Raw genomic sequence first — 22,445 nt, 5'->3', positions numbered from 1 at the left:
GAATTAGGATCAATCAATGCAATTACATTAGTATCATAGAGAGTGAATATACCAGTAATAACATCTGGGGATGAAGCCTCCTCACGTTCGAGAATAGCATAGGCTCTGGCAGGTGCACGAGCCTCAGATCTAACTGTTGTATCTTTAGTCCCTCTCTAACTGCTACTCACATTGCCTGTATTCTGGGTGGTCTACCTCGAGCTGCAATGTTACCCAATCTCGTATTCTGTACCATATTTTCTTCAGCTAACTCTGTGCATTCACGAATATAATAATCCATCGATCCACATTTAAAACAGGCTCGATCATGCAATCTGAAACTACCGGGATGTCGTTTAGTGCAATGTTTACACTTGGTTTGATTTGATCTGACATTACCCACACTAGCTACTGAGGTAGCTCTCGAGCTCACAGGTGGTCTATCTTGATCCCGTCAAGAATAACTTGTAGCAGCCTTAGAAGGGCTAAAATCATCACGGAACTTCTTTGGTGCCGACTGAAATGACTTTTTGAATGATCTCTTATGTGAATCTCTAGCTTCAAAATCAGCTTTTCTTTTCTCTTTCCCGAGCTCTTAGCTTTGCAGGCTCTCTTGACCAGTACTACGAACTCTTTTATCTCAAGTATGCCAACTAGCAGTTTAATGTCTTCATTCAAACCGTCTTCGAATCTTTTACACATGATAGCTTCGGTCAAAACACACTAGCAGGCATGTCAACTAAGTCTCACAAATTTTCGCTCATATTCTGTCACGGTCATCTGACCCTGTTTCAACTTCAAAAATTCTTTGCGCTTCTGATTGATAAACCTCTAACTAATATATTTCTTATAGAACTCAGTCTGAAAGAATTCACAGCTCACCCGCTCTTTCAGAACCACCGATACTAGTGTATTCCACCAGCGATATGCGGTGTCTCGAAGCAAAGATATGGCACATTTTAAACATTCATCCTGAGTACAAGATAGTTCATCGAACACATGGATAGTATTATCAAGCCAGAATTCAGCTTGCTCAGCATCATCATCATTAGCTCTGAACTCTTCAGCCCTGTATTTTCTGATTTTATCAATAGGAGGCTTAAGAAATCTCAACAGATCACTCACTAGAGGTATTGCAGGTATCGAATATGGATTAGTCGGGGTGGCGATTGTTGTGCAGCTAGATTAGTCCGAATATATTGAGTAAACCAGTCATTTATCATTTGGTAAAAGGCTTGTTTAGCCTCTCCCTCTTGGTTACTCGAAGTCGGTCGAGAATCAACCGATGTTATCTGTAACGCCCCAAAAATCCCAAAATCCTAACTTTTTTTTTACTTCGGTTTTGATAAAAAGTGTGCTTAATATTCCTAGTTAAGTGTTATTTATGTGTTAATAGGTCTTGGTTAAGGTTTGGGTTCGAACTTAGGGGTGAAGTAAATTATAGGTTAATAATTAAAAGAACCCTGATGGCAAGTAAGTGAGCTTTTGAATAAATGAAGGAGGAATTGGACACAAGAAAGCCTTACGGTGGAGTGGCAAGTGGTGTCACATGCAAGGCAAGGGGGTTTGGGGTTCGAATCCCTCATTGCTCAAAAGAAGGATTTATTTTTGCTTAAGAGATGGTCAGTGGTGGCATTGGATATGAACACTGTAAGGATGATAAGAGGAGAAATTTGAGGAGGGGATTAGGGTGTTATCAGGGAGAAAATTAGGAGATGAGGAATGAAGAAGAGGTGGAGCCGAATTGGGAGTTTAGGCATAGAAAATTCGGCTATAGACTATATATAGGTGCCGAATGTGAAGATTCTAGGCTAATACCTAATTATCCCTTTCCTTGTTACTAGAAAATACTTTTCTCTCCAAGGATCAAAAAGTCAAAATTTCCTTGTTCTTTCTTCTTTACTTTGTGCCGATTTTCCATTCTTTCCCCTACTCAATACTTTTTTTTTGGTTCACCATTGGTTGTAAATGGTTTCTACTGCTATTTTTCTTTGTGTCGAATATCCTCTGTGCTGCCACTACTTATTCTACCTTGGCCAATTCTAGTGTAAGTGTTTTGTTCTTTCAGTCGGTTTTGCTAAGTATTGATTACTCCTGTCCCTCACTCCTTCTGAATCGATTTTGGTAGGATTAGCATCGAACCTCAGTCTTTTGGATCTTTGCCGATTTGCTCCCTAGGTGTTAAAACTTTGGTAAGTGTTCTTCACTTTGGTAAGGGTTGGCCGAATAGGCTTTAATGGGAATGGGTGACATATGTTGGATACAAGTCACCCATTATGTTTTTAACGATAAGGTTAATGCAGGTCTGGGAAGTGCTCGTGATTAGTGAGCAAGAAAAAGCCATTAAGGCTTGGCGTTCCAGGTAAGGTTAAGGTGAGATTTCAGCTTTTGGTAAAAGTATTCGATAAGTATGTGTGATTAATTGTTGAGTAACATCAATTGTAGGTTCATGGCTAGGGAGATCGTAGCATGTTCTATTACCAGGTGTGTATATACACTGCACACACAGTAGATCGAAAAATCCCAAAATGCCGAAAAGCCGAAATAACGAAAAGTCAAAATTTTGGCTACAATAGACTTGCGAGTGCGCAAACACTCATAAGGGGAAACCGATAGGTTTTCAGAGGCCCCATAGGCGATACCATGGACTTGGGTCGTGTATTGGCTAATAGGGCCAGAGTGGGATAAATGGGCCCGATGGGCTGTAGGGCTCATAATAGGCGAAATTGGCAACTTGACACTAAGTGATGAGAAATTGTATGAAAGCATGACTATGTATGTGATTTGGGCCTAATAGGCCATACGAATGTGATTTGGGCCCAATGGACCATATGAATAAGATTGGGCCTAGTGGGCCATATACATGTATGTAGACTTGTTGGGCTTTGTAAGGGGGTTATTGGCCTGGTATCTGAAACTGCTTAAACAGACATAAAACTTAATTAGTTAATTGCGACCGTGGATGAGTCATAAGGTTAATATGTGGCAATGGTATATGCATGTCTAGGATTGGATCTAGGGAGAGCTTGGTACTTAAGCGGTCTTAATGACTCACCTCCTCTTCTCTGGAATCCTACCTGGTGCATAGTATCTGTTCACTTTAGCCAACGGGGACTTGTTAGTAGGCCAAGGTAAGTAACAAACCCATAACAAGAGAAATCACCAAAATGCCCCGAAGGGCAAAAATGACTAAAATACCCCTATGTGTGGAATGTAAGACTTATGGATGTTCATGTATATCTGCTACATACATGTGATATTCTATTTAGGTTGCATATGGGTTGGGAATTATGGAACGAAGGAAGTATATGAGGATCGCATGGTTGCTTGATAACTGTAGATCCACCGACAGCTATTAAGCCCAATATGTGATTGGCAGCTTGCTGCAATGAAGGTAGTACTGCAACTGGGCTACCATTAATGTGTATCGGATGGGTGGGTTGATATTTATATCCCCACATGATGTGTACCAGGGGACGAAGTTGGTGTGTAGCTATTGGATTATTGGGGTGGGTTGCACTGCATTGCATGTATGACATTATGGTGATTGATGTTTGCTTAAGAATCTTTGAGGGTTGTACACACTGAGTTTTCAAAAACTCAGCCCCTCTTTTATTTTTCTCAAGTGATGCTCAGTAGAAGGTTCGACAGTTGGAGGGACTCCGAGGTGGCCAGCTAGCAAGACGACTTGGACTTGTTTTTTTCAAAACATATAGTTTTTTAGTTATTAAGTTATTTCAGACTGGAATGTAATAAGATCCTCCTTCTGGTTATTGTTCAAATTAGGATTATTATTTTTATGCATTATGTTGTGAGAAGTTGAACATGGGTTTTCTAAACTATAGTTTTTTTTTTAAAAATGTAATCGCGTGATACGTAACAAGTAATAAATATTTATAATGAAGATCAAACCTAGACTAACTATTATCATGATGAAAAGGCAAGCGCACCTCTCGAACAATAGTATAGTAATGGCAAGACCGGGATGTCGTACCCAAGGGAACCAAAAGTACTAGTAATGACTGTCTTTTTATTATCTAGCCCAAGAATAATGGGGTTTTGTTTTAATTAACTAATTATCTAAACTAAGAACTCACAGAGAAAAGAATTGGGGAATTGCTTTTGGGAAAATAGATTGACTTGAGACAATACCTAAGGAAAAATCCACCTAGACTTTACTTGTTATGCTGGCTCCGAATTGAACGAGTTATTCATTCAACTTGTTCTGTAGAGATCCCTAAGCTATGTTATTATCCCTATTCAAGACTAATAACGTCCAATCCCTAGATTGAATAACTGAGACTTTTCTCTAATTACCACTCTAGGGTTGCATCAACTCCACTTAATTATGACAAAAGTACACTTAGACATGGTCTATTCCTCCTCTGAGTAAAAGCATGTCTTGAATCAGTATCCTGGGATATCAGAACAAGAATTAAGAACACATAATTAAGAACAAGTCAAATATTTATCATACGGTTCAAAAAATAATAACAAGATTCATCTTAGGTTTCATTCCCCTTAGGTATTTGGGGATTTAGTTCATAACTAAAGCAGAAAACATCTCCGAAGAATAAAGAATACAAAACATAAAGAAAACCCAAAACTCCTGAAGGGAAATTGAGGAGAGATCTTCAATCTTGATGATGAATCCGGCTTCTGAGATGGATCAATTGGCTTCCTTGGGGTAATTCCTTACCCCCATTCTCTGTCTCCCTCTTTCTCTTCCTCTAGGGTGTATTTATAGGCTTTGGAATGCCTAAAAACCCTCAAAATTGGCCTTTTCCGAATTGGACTCAACTTGGGCTCGGTAAGGACATGCCCGTGTGACACGCCCGTGTGAGGAGGTCCAGGCCGTGTTGATTTCGTACTTTGGTCCATTTTCTCCGTTTTTGGCCCGTTTCTCATTCCTTTCGCTCTCCTATGCTCTCCTAAGTATAAAACATGAAATTAAAGCATTAGAAGCATCGAATTCACCAATTCTAATGAGAAATCATCCATAAAATGCATTAACATGGGATAAAAATGTGTATAATTTACGGTTTATCAAAATGCTACATTTCCACAACTCAATTTTAAATGACAAGTTTTCATAAATCTTATGTTATGGATAAAGCTTCCGCAACTGAAAAGGGACTTTACAAAGTAATTAAGGTTTTTCATTTTAAGGAAGGGTTTTCAATGAAAACAAGGTTTTCGATAAAACACTTCAATGTGATACGCCGGATTTGGCCATAATGTTCGAGCCAAGTTTGGGGTGTTAAACTGTCCCTTGCGCGGGAGCAGGTGCTATACTTTAGACATCATTAGCTATAGCTCTGTCGAGATTTATTTACTATACAAAAACACATTTTCAAATGTCAGAAGTCATCACACTATCACAGTATATAATATGGCATGTATAGCTAGACTCACACTCACTACGTTAGTCCTAGAATCGACTAAACTGTAGCTTTGATAGTAATCAAATTTAGCACCCCTAACCCGTATCCGTCGCTAGAATGGTGTTACAAGGCATTACTGAACAAAAGCATAGTTCCAACCATTCTTATATTAGTACAAGTCATATTCATATATATATAAAGCATATAACTCATTATAAATTATATTGCATATACGAATCATATGTTCATCACTTTAATGATAATCGAATACCTAAGTAAAAATCAAACATTTTTCTTCCTAATTCTGTACATGGGCATGTTTAACCAAATAAAACATATCACATGGCATTTTTTTCATTAACATAAGCGGCATTATCAATTTCACAAAATGATCAAATATATTTATGTTTAACTATCATGTATTCAAATTTAACATATCAAAATCAATATGCTAACTTCATAACAAAATTACAAATACATATTCAATTCATTTACTTACCTATTCAGCTATCAAAGTTAATCATTAAAGTCATACCAATTCCACCATTCAATCTTAAGTTAGAAATTTACCATTTTTATTTCCAAATACAAATATATACTTGTCACTTATTAACTATCCATTTAACTAACAAAACATACCTAATAAATATTTATTATTTATCTTCATCAATCACACCTATTTAATCAACCATTCAAGCATAATATATGCATATACATTTCCATTACAAACCGAAACAAATTGACTAATACTCATTCGAATACACACACATATATATATCATCAACATTTTATTCCATTACTAAGCCTAATTACTAAACCATCTACAAAATAAAACATATTATAATAAACTCTTACCATGTTCGAACATAACCATTTATCCTTTAATGCCAATTCACATATTAACACCTAAATCAAACATAACAACCAAATTCACATATGCTTTTATCCATGCACAACCTTAACCAAACCAACCACATGTACATCCTAAACTATCAACCATTTTCAAGGCATATAGTACCTACCTCACATTCTAAACATTCATAGCATGTAGCTTTATAACCAAGATGAACATAAACCATACTCAACATAACTGAATTCAAACATAAAAGTTAAGCCATTTTCGCATGGCTTAGATTATACATAACCAAAATCCAACATTTTAAAACATAATCCAGCCTACACATGCCATAGGTTTGAAAATTCAGCTTATAAAATAGCGAAGATAGTCGATAGTGTGATAGAATTTACTGACGATCCCCGATCTCGTAACTCGACTCCAAAGTCTATAAAACAGGCAAACACAAACACATACAATAAGCTTGCATAGCTTAGTAAGTCATAAGCAAATAAACAACCCAATGATATAATCAACTCAATTAAACTAAACCAAATTATATTATCATTACCACAACTAGTCTCAAACTTACAAATTTCATAAATAATACATTTTCATACACAAATGCTACCTTGTCCGAATGCTCATATAATTAAAATAACAAATTATTATTCAACTTTCAAAACCAAAATGTCATTATATAACCAAATATAAATACACCTATATGCACAAGCTCAATAATCATAATATAACATCATGTACATAAATTACTTATGAGGTCGAATATACATGGTCATATATATACATATTCAAGAATCAATCCCATAATTTTCATATCATTTATTCACAAAGCCGAATACACATACCATGTTCACATACATTCTTCTTTTACTTCATACAAGACTTACAAAAAATATCAAATAACTTACTTACCTTATTTCAATTAGGAAATAAACTAATTCATACCTGATCATTTTAGCTTAATTTACACATTCGATCACACTTATCGTTGCTTGATGAACTATTCAGAATTGGATAGGACACTCGGATAATCATGCATATCGTACAATGCCAACATCCTAGACGTGGTCTTACATGTAATCACATATCGATGCCACTGTCCCAGACAGGGTCTTACTCGCACACATATATCAGAGTCACATATCGATGCCACTGTCCCAAATAGGGTCTTACTCGCACACATATATTGATGCCATGGTCTTATTCGCACATCATATATCGAAATCCTATGTCATGACATATGTATCCTAGCTATTCCTAAGGTTCATACGGGGCTTTTGATCGTCGTATCTCGGTCGAATTGAACTCACAAACATAGTTGCCAAGCGTGTATAAATTTGGTTATTGTAAATATATGTTCACAAATTTCATTCCAGCATATATAGTTTGCATTTAACTAAAATTAACATCTATTTGCTTATAAACTTACCTCAGACGATGAAAAATGGAACGGGACAGCTAGTTGACAGCTTTAGTTTTCCCCCGATCCAGATCCGATTTTCGCTTTTCTTGATCTAAATTAATATAAATTAAACTTATTTGACAAATATTCAATCAATTTCATCCAAAAACACATAAATGGTTAAATTACCATTTTACCCCTAACATTTTACACCTTTTACAATTTAGTCCAAATTGCACAAAGCACAAAACATGCAAAATTTGCACACACCATGCTTAGGCCAAATACTCCTAGTGTTCATACAAGTCCATACATTTCACTTATTTCACATTTTAGTCCCTCAAATTATGATTTTTGCAATTAAGTCCTAATTACTCAAAATCATCAAAAACTCTAATACAAAACATGTTAATCCAAAACATATCTTTCATATTTCATCATCAAATAACAAAAATCACAAGCTTTCAATAATGGCATAACTCAAAATATTCATCAATACCAAAAATTCAGGCATGGGTTTTGTACATAACTTAGCAACGATCTCAAAAACGTAAAAATTATCAAAAATCAAGCTAAACACATACCTTAATCAAGCTTGAGAATGGCCGAACCTAGGTTTTCTTTTTCTTTTCTTTTGTTTTGGTAAGAACATGAATATAAACACATATATGGCTTTTATTTTTTTTATGTTATAATATAACATATATTAACTTTATACTTAAGTTACACATTTAACCTTTATAAATTTATAACAAAAGCATATAATATACGCCTAATGCCGTCCATTCATTTAATAAATGGGATAATTGCAACATAAATCCTCCACATTAAAAGAACAACTACTATTTGACCCTTATGCAATAAACTACCAAGTTTTCAATTTACGCGATTAAGTCCTTTTATTTAATTGGGCACTCCAACGATAAAATTAAAGCACGAAAATTTCACAGATATAAGTTCACACAAATTAAACACAGATAATAATTTTAAAATACGTTTCTGACTCAGATTCGTGGTCCCAAAACCAACGTTCCAACTAGGGTCTAAATTGGGCTGTTACATTACCATTTTACCTCTAACATTTCTTACTTTTTACAATTTAGTCCAAATTGCATAAAACACAAAAACATGTAAAATTTGCACACATCATACTCAGGTCGAATCTTCCTAGTGTTCATACAAGTCCATACATTTAATTTATTTCATATTTTAGTCCCTCAATTTATTATTTTTGCAATTTAGCATGCGAATAAGGTGTACAATGGGTTGTATTCTGTGCACAATGGGTTGTATTTTGTGCTCATTTAATGGTTCATAAAGATATGCTATAATGTTCATTATATATGTTGCATTAAAGTTATGTTCGGCTATATGGTAATATATTAAAGTTGCATATGTGTTTGAACGATAATTAATGTAATAGTTTGTTTGATATTTGTCTAGTTAAATAGATACATTAGCATATATTCGATATATGTGTTAGAATGTCTTAATGTTTGTACATGGAATTTGTCATGTAAATATCTATGTTATAATTTGATTATTTGAACGCTATAAAGGAGATGTACACATGATTCATCTAATTGAGTTTATATTACCTTAAACATGAATAGTAATGAATGACTCTCTTAAGCTGTGAAGTGTTTGGTAATGCCTTGTAATCGAATCTGGTGATGGATACAGGTTAGGGGTGTTATATTTGATTGGTATCAGAGCTACAGTTAGTCGATTCTAGGACTAACGTAACATGTGTGAGTCTAGCTATACATGCCATATTATATACTGCGATACTGTGATAACTTCTGACAATTGAAAATGTGTTTTCATATAGTAAATGGATCCTGATAGAGCCATAGTTGATGATGTCGAGAGTATATGTAACACCCCGTACCCGAGACCGTTGCCAGAGTCGAACGCGAGGTGCTAACAGACTTAATTACTTTGTTTTCACAGTCCATTTAAAAAAATTCCAGACAGGCTGGCTAACCGCGTCACTGTCGCTTAAAAATCATATCTCGAGTTCCAAAACTCGAAAACTGATTCCGTAAATTTTCCCTGAAATTAGACTCATATATCCATCTGTGGATTTATTTCTAGAATTTTTGGTCGGGCCAATTGGTACAGTTTATTAGTTAAAGTCTCCCCTGATTCTGGGTTCGACTACTCTGCCCTTCACGTATTACGACTTGGATATCTCCCTGTACAGAGCTTGAATACTCATGCCGTTTGTTTCTAATGAAACTAGACTCAAAGGGGAATCTATACATATAAGGCATGACTTCTAATTGTCTCTGGATAATTTATGGTAAATTTTCAAAGTCGAAACAGGGGATCCAGAAACCGTTCTGGCCCTGTTTCACAAGAACTTTAATATCTCTTAATATACTGTTCATATGATCATTTCGTTAATTTCATATGAAAATAGATTCGTCAAGGTTCGATTAAATAATTTATTAACTATTTAATTCCATTCCTACAAATTTTAGTGATTTTTCAAATCCACACCACTGCTGCTGTCAGCATCTGTTTTCAAGGTAAACTTTACCTATTTCGTGGTTACCATGGACCAACTAGAGTTTTGTCATACATAGGTCCACATATGATCATATTTAGCCATTCCAATGGCTGACCATTTGCCCAACACTTCCATTCCAGTCCATAGTCACATCATGAAACCATATATATATACATAAACACAAATGGTCTAATGCCATACTCCACTTCTACGAGCCATTTTCGCATGGCTGTACACACATGCATCACAAAAAGTACTTGAAAAACAACAAAGGGTAGTCCTATACATGCCATATCCAGAGTTCAACTAAAGGAGTACCAAAAGGGCTTTGATAGTGTGGATGACTTCGACTTCGATGATCCTGAATCCGATAGCTAACGAACAAAATCTATAAAACAGAGAGCCAAAGCAACGGGGTAAGCATTTTAAAGCTTAGTAGGTTTCAAGTAATGAAATCAGCTTTGACTAAAGTATTACATTCACATAGCTAAATGAATCACTTTATTAATACACATTCTCATAATCATACTTACTTCACACTTCATCAACATATACACACACAAGGTATCAACCTATCTAAAAGCCGAAAGTTCGTTAGTCGATTGAACGAATACTATTTAAAATGAATCGACTTTTCCGATGCACATGCAAACATACCTTATCGTTTGGGTTTTTCGAGCGTATTAATTGAATTTATTACAGCACAAAATGCTCACCTTCAAACCCAAGTTTCTTCGAAATTTAGCCGGATATAACCACAAGCACAATTGCCTTCGGGTCTTAACCCGGGTATAGCAACTCGTACAAATGCCTTCGGGTCTTAGCCTGGATATATCAACTCGCACAAATGCCTTCGGGTCTTAGCCCGGGTAAAATCACTAGCATAAATGCCTTCGGGACTTAGCCCGGATAAAATCACTAGCATAAATGCCTTCGGGACTTAGCCCGGATATCATTCAAATGCTCATGCACACATATATCAATAATCATGACACATCCATATTTCATTTTCGTTACTAAGGCTCAAACACAAAACATTTATTAAACCTTTCCAATTTCGGCTCAATAGCCACACACAAAGAGCATGATTTCAATTGGCTTTATAACATAGTCTCTATGCACATTCGGCTATCCGTCATAGTATGACTAATCATTTCAATATAATTCAAGTAGGGTCATTACTCGAAGACTTACCTCGGATGTTGTCGAACGGTTTCGACGGCTATTCGATCACTTTTTCCTTCCCCTTATCCAACTTTGGTCCTCTAAGCTCTTGAGCTTAATTCAAACAGATAGAGCTTATTTAATAATTTATCAATTTAACTATTCGATTAAATACATTTATATTATACAATTAGGTGCGAATAATTTTATTGACTAGTTATTCAAGCATTATACATGTGCTCTACTCATGCACCACCGAATAATAGGACTAGCTTAATACCTTGCATTTTCAAATTCATATACATCATTTAGTTCCTCATAACATACATTTTGTCCCTAACCAACACAAGAGCCCAAAGCATCACTTACAATGCCGAATTCCAATTAAGTCTACCATCATAGCATTATCATATTTATGCACTTGGTAAGTTGCGTTTGAACACATTCGGCACTAGGTGCCCAAACCAATGTTCCTCGAACACTAAACCCAATTTATAACCAACTCAAAACTCCTTAACAACAAGCATTTAATAACAATGTACTTAACCAATTCCTTAAACATGCATTCGGCAATTACACCAAGACCATCTTAACTCGTTTCTCATCTTGCTAACAAAAACATAGTAAAGCAAATCTTCATACACAATGGTTATCAATTCATCCATTCACTAGGGACATGACCTAATGTTCAATAACAACCCCTCCTTTACCAAGTACACATTCGGCCTTGGTACATAATAAGGTAGCCGATTTCTTTCCCTTTAGCACCCATTGCTCACATATGATTATTTGTATAGTTCAAACACTCATCTATCTTTGCTCATCTAAATTTAACATGGAACAACAAAATTCACCATTGTCAAATACCATAGCCGAAAGCCCTAGTCCATAACACAAATCAAAATTTCTACATGGGTTACAAAAGTAGTTTGATATCTTACTCAAGATTAACCAAAATTTCATGAACTAATATAAACTTCTTACCTTGCTATTAGCCTAGGATAACCGAATGCCTCCCTCCCTACTTCCTCTTCACAATCGGCCAAGAAGAACAAAATGAGAAAGACTTTTTGTTCTCTTTTTTTTTCCCTTTTCCCCCTTCTACACGGCTAAGAAGAACTAAAGTATGAAGCCTTTCCCTTCTTTTTTTAATTTCGGTCATGCATGAGAATGATGAACACATTTTTTTTCTTTGTTTTCTCCCTTCAATTTCTTATTAGTTTATTGCCCATGCTTCTTATTTTATTTTTCCATTAACACAACATGTTTCATGACATGTTTTGCCCATCATCCCTTGTCATGGCCGGCCACTAGTACTTAAATGGGGGGAAATTGACATGCAAGTCCACCCCTTTGATTACGTGCACTATTAGGCCACTTGCATTTGCCTAGCACATTTCTAAATTTTCTCACATAAGTCCTATCAACTAAATTCACATGCAATTAACTAAATCGAAGCTTAAAACTTTCACACATTTATATTCACATATTTTAGGCAATAATTATCACATTCAAATAATTTGGTGACTCGGTCTAGCGGTCCCGAGACCGCTTTCCGACTAGGGTCACTTTAGGGCTATCATAGTATAGCGGCTGCTCCCGCACAAGGACAGCACCGGTTGATTCTCGACCGACTTCGAGTAACCAAGAGGGAAAGGCTAAACAAGTATTTTTCCAAATGATGAATGACTGATTTATTGAATATATCCGGACAAATTCGACTGCACAACAACCTCCACCCCTACTAATCCATCTCTGATACCTGCTATACCTCAAGTAATTGATCCGTTGAGATTGCATAAGCCCCCTATTGATAAAATCAGAAAACATGGGGCTGAAGAATTCAGAGCTACTAATGATGATGATGCTGAGCGAGCTGAATTCTAGCTTGATAATACTATCCACGTGTTTGATGAGCTATCTTATACCCCAGATGAATGTTTGAAATGTGCCATATCTTTGCTATGAGACATCGCATATCACTGGTGAAATGCACTAGTATCGGTGGCTCCAAAAAAACGGGTGACCTAGGAGTTCTTTTAGACTGAGTTTTGTAAGAAATACATCAGCCAGAGATTTATCGACCAAAAGCACAAAGAATTTCTGGAGTTGAAACAGGGTCGCATGATTGTTACAGAATATGAATGGAAATTTGTGAGACTCAGTCGATATGCCTGATAATGTGTTTCAACTGAAGCTATAATGTGTAAAAGATTTGAAGATGGGTTGAACGAAGACATTAAACTGCTAGTTGGCATACTTGAAATAAAAGAGTTAGTAGTACTGGTTGAGCGAGCATGCAAAGCCAAAGAGCTCGGGAAAGAGAAAAGAAAAGCTGACTTTGAAGCTAGAGATTCATGTAAAAGATCATCGGGTAAAACATTTCAGTCAGCATCAAATAGATTCGGGGATGATTCTAGCCGTTCAAAGGCTACTGCAAGTTATACTAGACGTGATCGAGATAGACCACCTGTGAGCTCGAGAGCTACCTTAGTAGCTAGTGTTGGTAATGTTAGATCAAATCAACACAAGTGTAAACATTGTGGTAAACGACATCTCGGCAATTGTAGGCTGCACAATTGGGCCTATTTTAAATTTGGATCGATGGATCATTTCGTTCATGAATTCCCTGGGTTAGCCGAACAAAATCCAGTACAGAATGAGAGACTGAGTAACATGTCAGCTCGAGGTAGACCGCAGTAGCAGTCAGAGAGGAACTAAGATCTGAGGCTTGCGCACCTACTAGAGCTTATGCCATACGTGCTCGTGAGGAGGCTTCATCCCCAGATGTTATTACTGGTACATTCACTCTCTATGATACTAGTGTAATTGCATTGATTGATCCTAGTTTGACTCATTCTTATGTACATGAGACTTTAGTATTTAGTAAGACTTTTGCTATTGAGTCTACTGAGTTTGTGATTAGAGTATCAAACCCCTTGGGCCGGTGTGTTCTGGTTGACAAAGTGTGTAAGAATTGTCCTTTGATGATTCGAGATTCGTGTTTTTCGGCTGATTTGATGTTGTTGCAGTTTGATGAGTTTGATATAATTTTGGGTATGGATTGGTTGACTTTGCACAATGATATTGTAAATTGCAAAAGAAAGACTATTGATTTACGGTGGTAGAATGATGAGATTATTTGGATTGAATCTAATAATCTGAATGGTTTACCGACAGTGATATCTTCGATGTTACCTCAAAAGTATGTGAGAAAGGGTTGTAAAGCTTACTTTGCATATGTGCTTGATAGTAAAGTGGCCGAAAGAAAGATTGAAACTGTACCAGTTGTGTGCGAGTATCTGAATGTGTTTCCTGAAGAATTGTCGAGTTTGCCACCTATTCGAGAAGTAGAATTTGGTATTGAGTTAGTGTCGGGGATGACTCCGATATCGATAGCTCCGTCCAGAATGGCACCTACTGAATTAAAAGAATTGAAAGCTTAGTTGCAAGAGTTGATAGATAGAGGTTTCGCGTGACTGAGTTTCTCTTCCTTGGGTGCACCAATTTATTTGTGAAAAAGAAAGACGGAACTATGAGAATGTGTATCGACTATAGAAAGCTCAATAAGGTGACTATAAAGAATAAATATTTATTGCCACAGATTGATGACCTGTTTGATCAACTGAAAGGGCTACAGTGTTTTCAAAGATAGATTTGAGATCAGGTTACTATTAGTTGCGAGTTAAAGACTCCGATGTGCCAAAGACTGCCTTCTGAACGAGGTACGGACATTATGAGTTTCTGGTTATGCCTTTCAGACTTACTAATGCACTGTTGTTTTTATGGATTTGATGAACTGGATCTTCAGACAGTATCTGGATTGATTTGTGGTTGTGTTCATAGATGGCATATTGATCTATTCCCGTGATGAATCCAAACATGCCAAACATTTGAGACTTGTTTTATAGACTTTGCGAGATAAATAGTTGTATGCGAAGTTTAGTAAATGTGAGTTCTAGTTACGTGAAGTCAATTTTCTAGGGCATGTTGTATCAGCATCAAGTATTCGGGTTGATCCGAGTAAAATTTCAGCTATACTTGATTGGAAACCTTCGAGAAATATTTCTGAAGTCCAAAGTTTACTAGGACTTGCTGGTTACTATAGACGGTTCGTGAAAATTTTTTCTATGATTGCAACCCCGATGATGAAGCTATTACAGAGTTGTTAAGTTCGAGTGGTCAGAAAAATGCCAGAAAAGTTTTGATCAGTTGAAAGCCCTTTTAACCGAAGCTCTAGTGCTAGTTCAGCCAGAATCGGGGAAAGAATTTGTTATCTATATTGATGCATCTTTAAATGGTTTGGGCTGTGTATTAATGAAGTAAGGCAAAGTCATAGCTTATGCCTTGAGACAGTTAAAACCATACAAAAAGAACTATCCAGCACACGACCTAGAATTGGCGGCTATTGTATTTACATTGAAGATATGGCGTCACTATCTGTTCGGCGAGAAATGCCATGTTTATTCTGATCACAAGAGCCTAAAATATTTGATGACTCAGAAAGATCTGAATTTGAGACAACGTTGATGGTTAGAGCTGTTAAAAGACTACGAGCTTGTGATTGACTACCATCCGGGAAAGGCAAATATTGTTGCTAATGCTCTAAGCTGAAAATCTCTGTTTGCTTTGCGTACAATGAATGTGCATATGGCTATGTCTAATTACGGTTTAATAATAGCTGAATTAAAAGTAAGATCGTTATTTATTCAACAGATTTGTGATGCTCAGAAAGTTGATAATAAATTGTTAGCAAAGCAGAACCAATGTGATTTGAATGTTGATTCAGAGTTTCGAGTTGATGATGAAGATTGTCTGAGGTTCAGAAACCGAATATGTGTTCTAAGAAATTCAGAGTTGATTCAGTTGATTTTGAATGAAGCTCATAGCAGTCGGTTATTTGTTCACCCGGTTAGTATGAAAATGTATAATGATCTGAAACAGCTTTATTGGTGGCATGGCATGAAACGAGACATATCTAACTTTGTTTCAAAATGTTTAATTTGCCAACAAGAAAAAGCTGAGCATCAGGTATCTTCTGGATTGCTTCAGCCGATTATGATACCTGGGTGGAAGTGGGATAGAGTCGCGATGGATTTTGTATCCGGTTTACCGTTAACACCAAGCAAGAAAGATGCAATCTGGATTATTGTGTATAGATTGACTAAATCGGCTCATTTTGTTCCAGTTCGCACAGATTACTTGCGTGGTAAGCTAGCTGAATTGTATGTTTCTCAGATTGTGAGGTTGCACGGAGTACCTATTTCTATTTTTCGGATAGAGATCCGAGGTTTAAATCGCGGTTTTGGAAGAAATTGCAAGATGCTCTAGGTACGAAATTACATTTCAGCACTGCTTTCCATCCGCAAACAGATGGTCAGTCAGAACGAATCATTTAGATACTTGAGGATATGTTGAGATGTTGCATTCTCGAGTTCAAAGGTACGTGGGAACGATACTTACCTCTGATCGAATTTTCATACAATAATAGCTATCAATTGAGTATCAAAATGGTGCCTTACAAAGTTTTGTACGGTCATAAATGTCGTGCACCATTGTATTGGACTGAGCTCAGTGAAAACAAGATACACGGGGTCGATTTGATTAGAGAGACTGAACAAAAAGTGAAAGTAATTCGTGAAAGTCTGAAAACAGCATCAGATTGTCAGAAATTGTATGCTGACTTGAAACAAAAAGATAAGAGTTTCAGATCAAGGACAAAGTATTTCAGAAAGTCTCACCGGGGAAGAAAATATTCAGATTCAGTCGTAAAGGCAAATTGAGTTCGAAATTTATTGGGTCATATGAGATTATAATAGAGCGTATCGGGCTAGTTGCTTATAGACTGTTGTTGCCACTTGAGTTAGAAAAGATCCATAATGTATTCCATGTTTCGATGCTTCGTAGATATCGATCTAATCCCTCACATGTGATTAATAAGTCATGATACGAGTCATAAAGGCCCAACCCAAGTTCAAGAACGTGATGGGCTCAAATTGCCACAAGGCCCAATAACGAGATCAAAGGCCCGACAAATGAGGTCCAAACTAAATGGGACCATTCAAGAGCTTGTTAGCAAGGCCTTAGATGCATACACGAGAGAACAAGAAAATCAAGATTCACTTTCTTGTTTTCAAGAAAATCAAGAAACTGAATCTTGGCCCAATTTTGCTGTTCGAAGAGATTTCAAGAATCAAGAAAATCAAGATTTCAAATCTTGGAAATCTTGGTCCAAGAAACCAAATTTTGCAGCCAAAACGCATTGGATCTCCATTACGAGCGTCAACGACCCAATTTTGGTAGGAGATGGATCACGAGCCCAAATTCTCGAAGGCGAGGCCCGATAACCAAAATCCAGCCCAATCAAGAAATTTCTTCATACTTGGTTGAAAATTAGGCCAAAATGTCAAAGGGCCCAATTTGTAAACATCTTACTTGTTTAATTTAATTTTTTTAATCTTTAGGAGCATTACATGTAAAATTCGGCCCAAAACAGCCCATATAAGTGCATGGCCGAATTTACCTTGTTATTTTATTAATTAGGTTTAATTTTTAGTAGTTACTTATGAGATTAGGATTTGTTGGAGGCCTATATAAGCATTGGCCAGCCACCCTTTGTAAAAACATCTTATTATTATTTTTCTATCAAATTTCAGATTTGTTGAGTGCAGAATTTTCTTTGGGGTTTTCTCCAAGAATTCTCTCTTGAGTTTTCTTTAGAAGTTGTTTTAACAATCTTTTGATTGTGGGAGCCATCTTCAACCTTCTTCTTGCCATCGATATTCTTTGGAGGGGAGATTAGAGCCGTTTGAAGAGATTTGTGAAATCTTTCGGGATTTCAAGGATCTTTAGGACTTATCCTTTAATTCTTGCTGTTTTCGATTTCTTTCTTTACTTTTCTTTGCTTATACTTGTGCCGATTTCTCATCTAATATTTTGCTATTCTTGTTTGTTTTCCAGCATTGATTAAACTTAAGATCTCATCGTTTAAGTTGTTCTCCTATTGGCAGCACCCATTCGAACCCAAAAATCCCCAATTCCTAGGGTTTGGCCGCTTGGATTTCTTTCAATTTGGGAATCAATTGATTGCTGGAAATTGGGCATTCTTGGCCGAATCAATTCCTTGGCAGATTCGCATCTTTTCTTTCTTCTCAATTTCGTTTGATTTATCGATTCTATTTCTTTTCTTCTTGCTGCTCTTTTAATTGAATTTGGGAATTTTAAATTCAAATCTGATTCGGTTTAATCTTAATCTTTGTTTTTGATTTCAGATCTGTTCGTCTAGGATCTTTCGTAGGAGTTTCTCGTGACTTGGCAACTCGATCTTGGTCCGCGTGCGCCTTTATATCATTTGGTACCAGATTTTGGGCGTTTTGGGTGTTCTTGGTTGATTTCTAAACTGATCTCTATTTTTTAAAGCATAAATAGCAGTTTTACCCAGAAAAATTGTTCAAAAAAAATTCATTTGAGTGGGTAAACGTTGTCCTATTGATCTGAAATTTTACATACATGTTTTTGGCACTGTGATTGAATATAAAAAAATTATTCCCGCAAAAACATCAGTCAAAAAAGTCAAAAAAATCAAAAAATACTAAATTCAATAAAAATGTAAAAAAAGATTCAGCGGGTTGAATTTGGTGCCCAAAATTTCCAGATCAAAAATTCAATATATAAGGACACTCCAAATTTAATTTCGTGATTTTTGGAGATCGGGAAAACCTCGAACGAAGTTGTCAAGTTACTCCACAGTTTTTCGGGTTTTCTGTTTTCAGCAATTTTTATTGATTCTTAGCTGTAGGTTTTCATTTGTTTACCTTTATTCTTCCTTTATGTTATCTAACACCTTCTTGTTTCTTGTGTTAGTAGGATTTAAACGTGTGCACAACTTCTTCCTCGGTGCAACACGAATCAATTGGTGTCTCGTCAGTTTTTGGCATCCTAGTGCAAATTAGGATTCTTTGGTAGTTTGGTTCACACTCTCTAATTGGTTGATATAAACTCTGATAAAGAACTCACAAGATTGAATTCGACCTCATTGAGAATTTGATTTTTTCTTTTTGAGTGATTAACGGTGAGGTTTGATAACTTTTATTTTTGAGTGTTGAGTGTTTTGCAGGTTTTAAAAAAAATGTCTACAGGTGATAATAATAGTGACATATTTAAAAAATTCCAACAACAGTTGGAGGAACAGGCTGCTGCTCTTCGAGCTTTGACTGCTACCATCAATGAGGTGCGATTGAATCAAGAACCTCAATATCGAGATCCAATCAAAGAAGATAGGGATAACCAACCCCAGAGGCGCGGCCCTCGACGTGTCACTAGAATGGATGATGATTTTCATGATCGTGGGCAACCTTCTTTGGCAAAACCAAAGAGCGAGCAGTAACGAGAACATCTCTTTCATACTCGCTGCCATGTACAAGGTAAGCTTTGTAGAGTTATTATTGATGGTGAAAGTTGCTCAAACATAGCCAGCACGACGATGGTGGAAAAGCTTTGCTTAACCACTACCAAGCATCCACAACCTTATCAACTACAAGGGCTTAGCAACGAAGGCCAATTTAGGGTCACTCAACAAGTGCGCATCGCCTTTTCTATCGGTAAGTATCAAGACGAAGTTGTGTGCGACGTAATGCCTATTCAAGCCTGCCATTTGTTGCTAGGAGAACCATGGCAACTGGATCGAAAAGTCACTCACGATGGTCGTACCAATAGGTATTCTTTCAAGCATCAAGGAAAGAAACTCACCTTAGTGCCGCTCACTCCGGAACAAGTCCATGAGGACCAAATCAAACTGAGAAATTCTGTTAAAACAAGTGAGGAAAAAGAAAAAGAGAATGAAAAAGAGAAAAAGAGACTGAGAGTGAAAAGGAATGTGAAACAGAAAAGAAAATTGAAAAAGAAGTTGAAGAAAGAAGAGAAAATGAGTTAGAAAAAGAAACAAAAGAAAAAGACGAGGAAAGGCTAGTGAGGAATGTTTCCACTAACCAAGATATGAATTTTTCTTGTGTTGCTACTTTTCAGGTTCCCGAAAGATCGAAAGATAACTTTCAACTTCAATACCTCTCAAATGAAAGACGCTTTCATACGATCAACTTAGGCAAAGATGAAATCACACTACATGATCCCGAAGGTAAGCGAGGTAAGGAAATTTTAGAAACCGAGTCCAGTGCAGATTTGAAAATTATTGATAAAACTTTTGGTGACTTAGTTCTTAAAAGATCCCCTCATTTTGATCCGATTAATTGTTACTCTTCGATTGTGGTTGATAAAGTCATTACGAAAAGAAGCGTGATTTGTTATTCTCTTGATTTACATTGTGTAAAATCCTCGAATTTGTCCAAATCTGTTTTGGAGAATAAGGTAACGAAATTTTCCAAATTTGTTTTCAATTTATATTCGTGCCTTAAACAGTTTATGTGGTTGTACATGAAGTTTGAGTTTCATTTGACAAAGGTTAACTCAACAACGGAGATTCGACTACACTATGCCCCCGATGAGCGAAGGTTTGTTTTAAATGAAAAAGGTAAAATCGACCCTTATTCTTTTGCTTATCAAGGTAAGATGCTTGAAACCTTTGAAACACTTTTGTACTCCTCGGATAGCGACAAAGATCGTGTTGATGAACACTTAGATCGAAATGTGCTTGACTGTCCTATTTTATTTATTGATGATAAATCTATTTTGATGGTTGATAAAAAGATTCTTGTTTTTGATAATGCATGTGTGAGTGAATCTATAAACCGTCGATTAATGCATGGTAATCTGAATCTGTCCATTCACATGCGTTATACATGTTCTATTATGCTTATAATTGGACTACAAGCTTGTTTGCGTGGCTATTTACTGTTTCATGGCTATTCTTTTCAGTGGACTCAATTGCCATTAGTCCCGTTTGATCGAGGAAAGTTGAGTTCATTTGACTTTTTAGATTCGAGGACGAATCTTTTTGAGGAAGGGGGGAATGATACGAGTCATAAAGGCCCAATCCAAGTTCAAGAATGTGATGGGCTCAAATTGCCACAAGGCCCAATAACGAGATCAAAGGCCCGACAAATGCGGTCCAAACTAAATGGGACCATTCAAGAGCTTGTTAGCAAGGCCTTAGATGCATACACGAAAGAACAAGAAAATCAAGATTCACTTTCTTGTTTTCAAGAAAATCAAGAAACCGAATCTTGGCCCAATTTTGCTGTTCGAAGAGATTTCAAGAATCAAGAAAATCAAGATTTCAAATCTTGGAAATCTTGGTCCAAGAAACCAAATTTTGCAGCCAAAACGCATTGGATCTCCATTACGAGCGTCAACGACCCAATTTTGGTAGGAGATGGATCACGAGCCCAAATTCTTGAAGGCGAGGCCCAATAACCAAAATCCAGCCCAATCAAGAAATTTCTTCATACTTAGTTGAAAATCAGGCCAAAATGTCAAAGGGCCCAATTTGTAAACATCTTACTTGTTTAATTTAATTTTTTTAATCTTTAGGAGCATTACATGTAAAATTCGGCCCAAAACAGCCCATATAAGTGCATGGCCGAATTTACCTTGTTATTTTATTAATTAGGTTTAATTTTTATTAGTTACTTGTGAGATTAGGATTTGTTGGAGGCCTATATAAGCATTGGCCAGCCACCCTTTGTAAAAACATCTTATTATTATTTTTCTATCAAATTTCAGATTTGTTGAGTGCAGAATTTTCTTTGGGGTTTTCTCCAAGAATTCTCTCTTGAGTTTTCTTTAGAAGTTGTTTTAACAATCTTTTGATTGTGGGAGCCATCTTCAACCTTCTTCTTGCCATCAATATTCTTTGGAGGGGAGATTAGAGCCGTTTGAAGAGATTTGTGAAATCTTTCGGGATTTCAAGGATCTTTAGGACTTATCCTTTAATTCTTGTTGTTTTCGATTTCTTTCTTTACTTTTCTTTGCTTATACTTGTGCCGATTTCTCATCTAATATTTTGCTGTTCTTGTTTGTTTTCCAGCATTGATTAAACTCAAGATCTCATCGTTTAAGTTGTTCTCCTATTGGCAGCACCCATTCGAACCCAAAAATCCCCAATTCCTAGGGTTTGGCCGATTGGATTTCTTTCAATTTGGGAATCAATTGATTGCTGGAAATTGGGCATTCTTGGCCGAATCAATTCCT

Source organism: Gossypium hirsutum, chromosome A09, assembly GCF_007990345.1.
Source record: "Gossypium hirsutum isolate 1008001.06 chromosome A09, Gossypium_hirsutum_v2.1, whole genome shotgun sequence".
Lineage (NCBI taxonomy): Eukaryota > Viridiplantae > Streptophyta > Magnoliopsida > Malvales > Malvaceae > Gossypium > Gossypium hirsutum.
The sequence above is the reverse complement of the archived record's forward strand: the minus strand, read 5'-3'. Positions refer to the sequence as shown.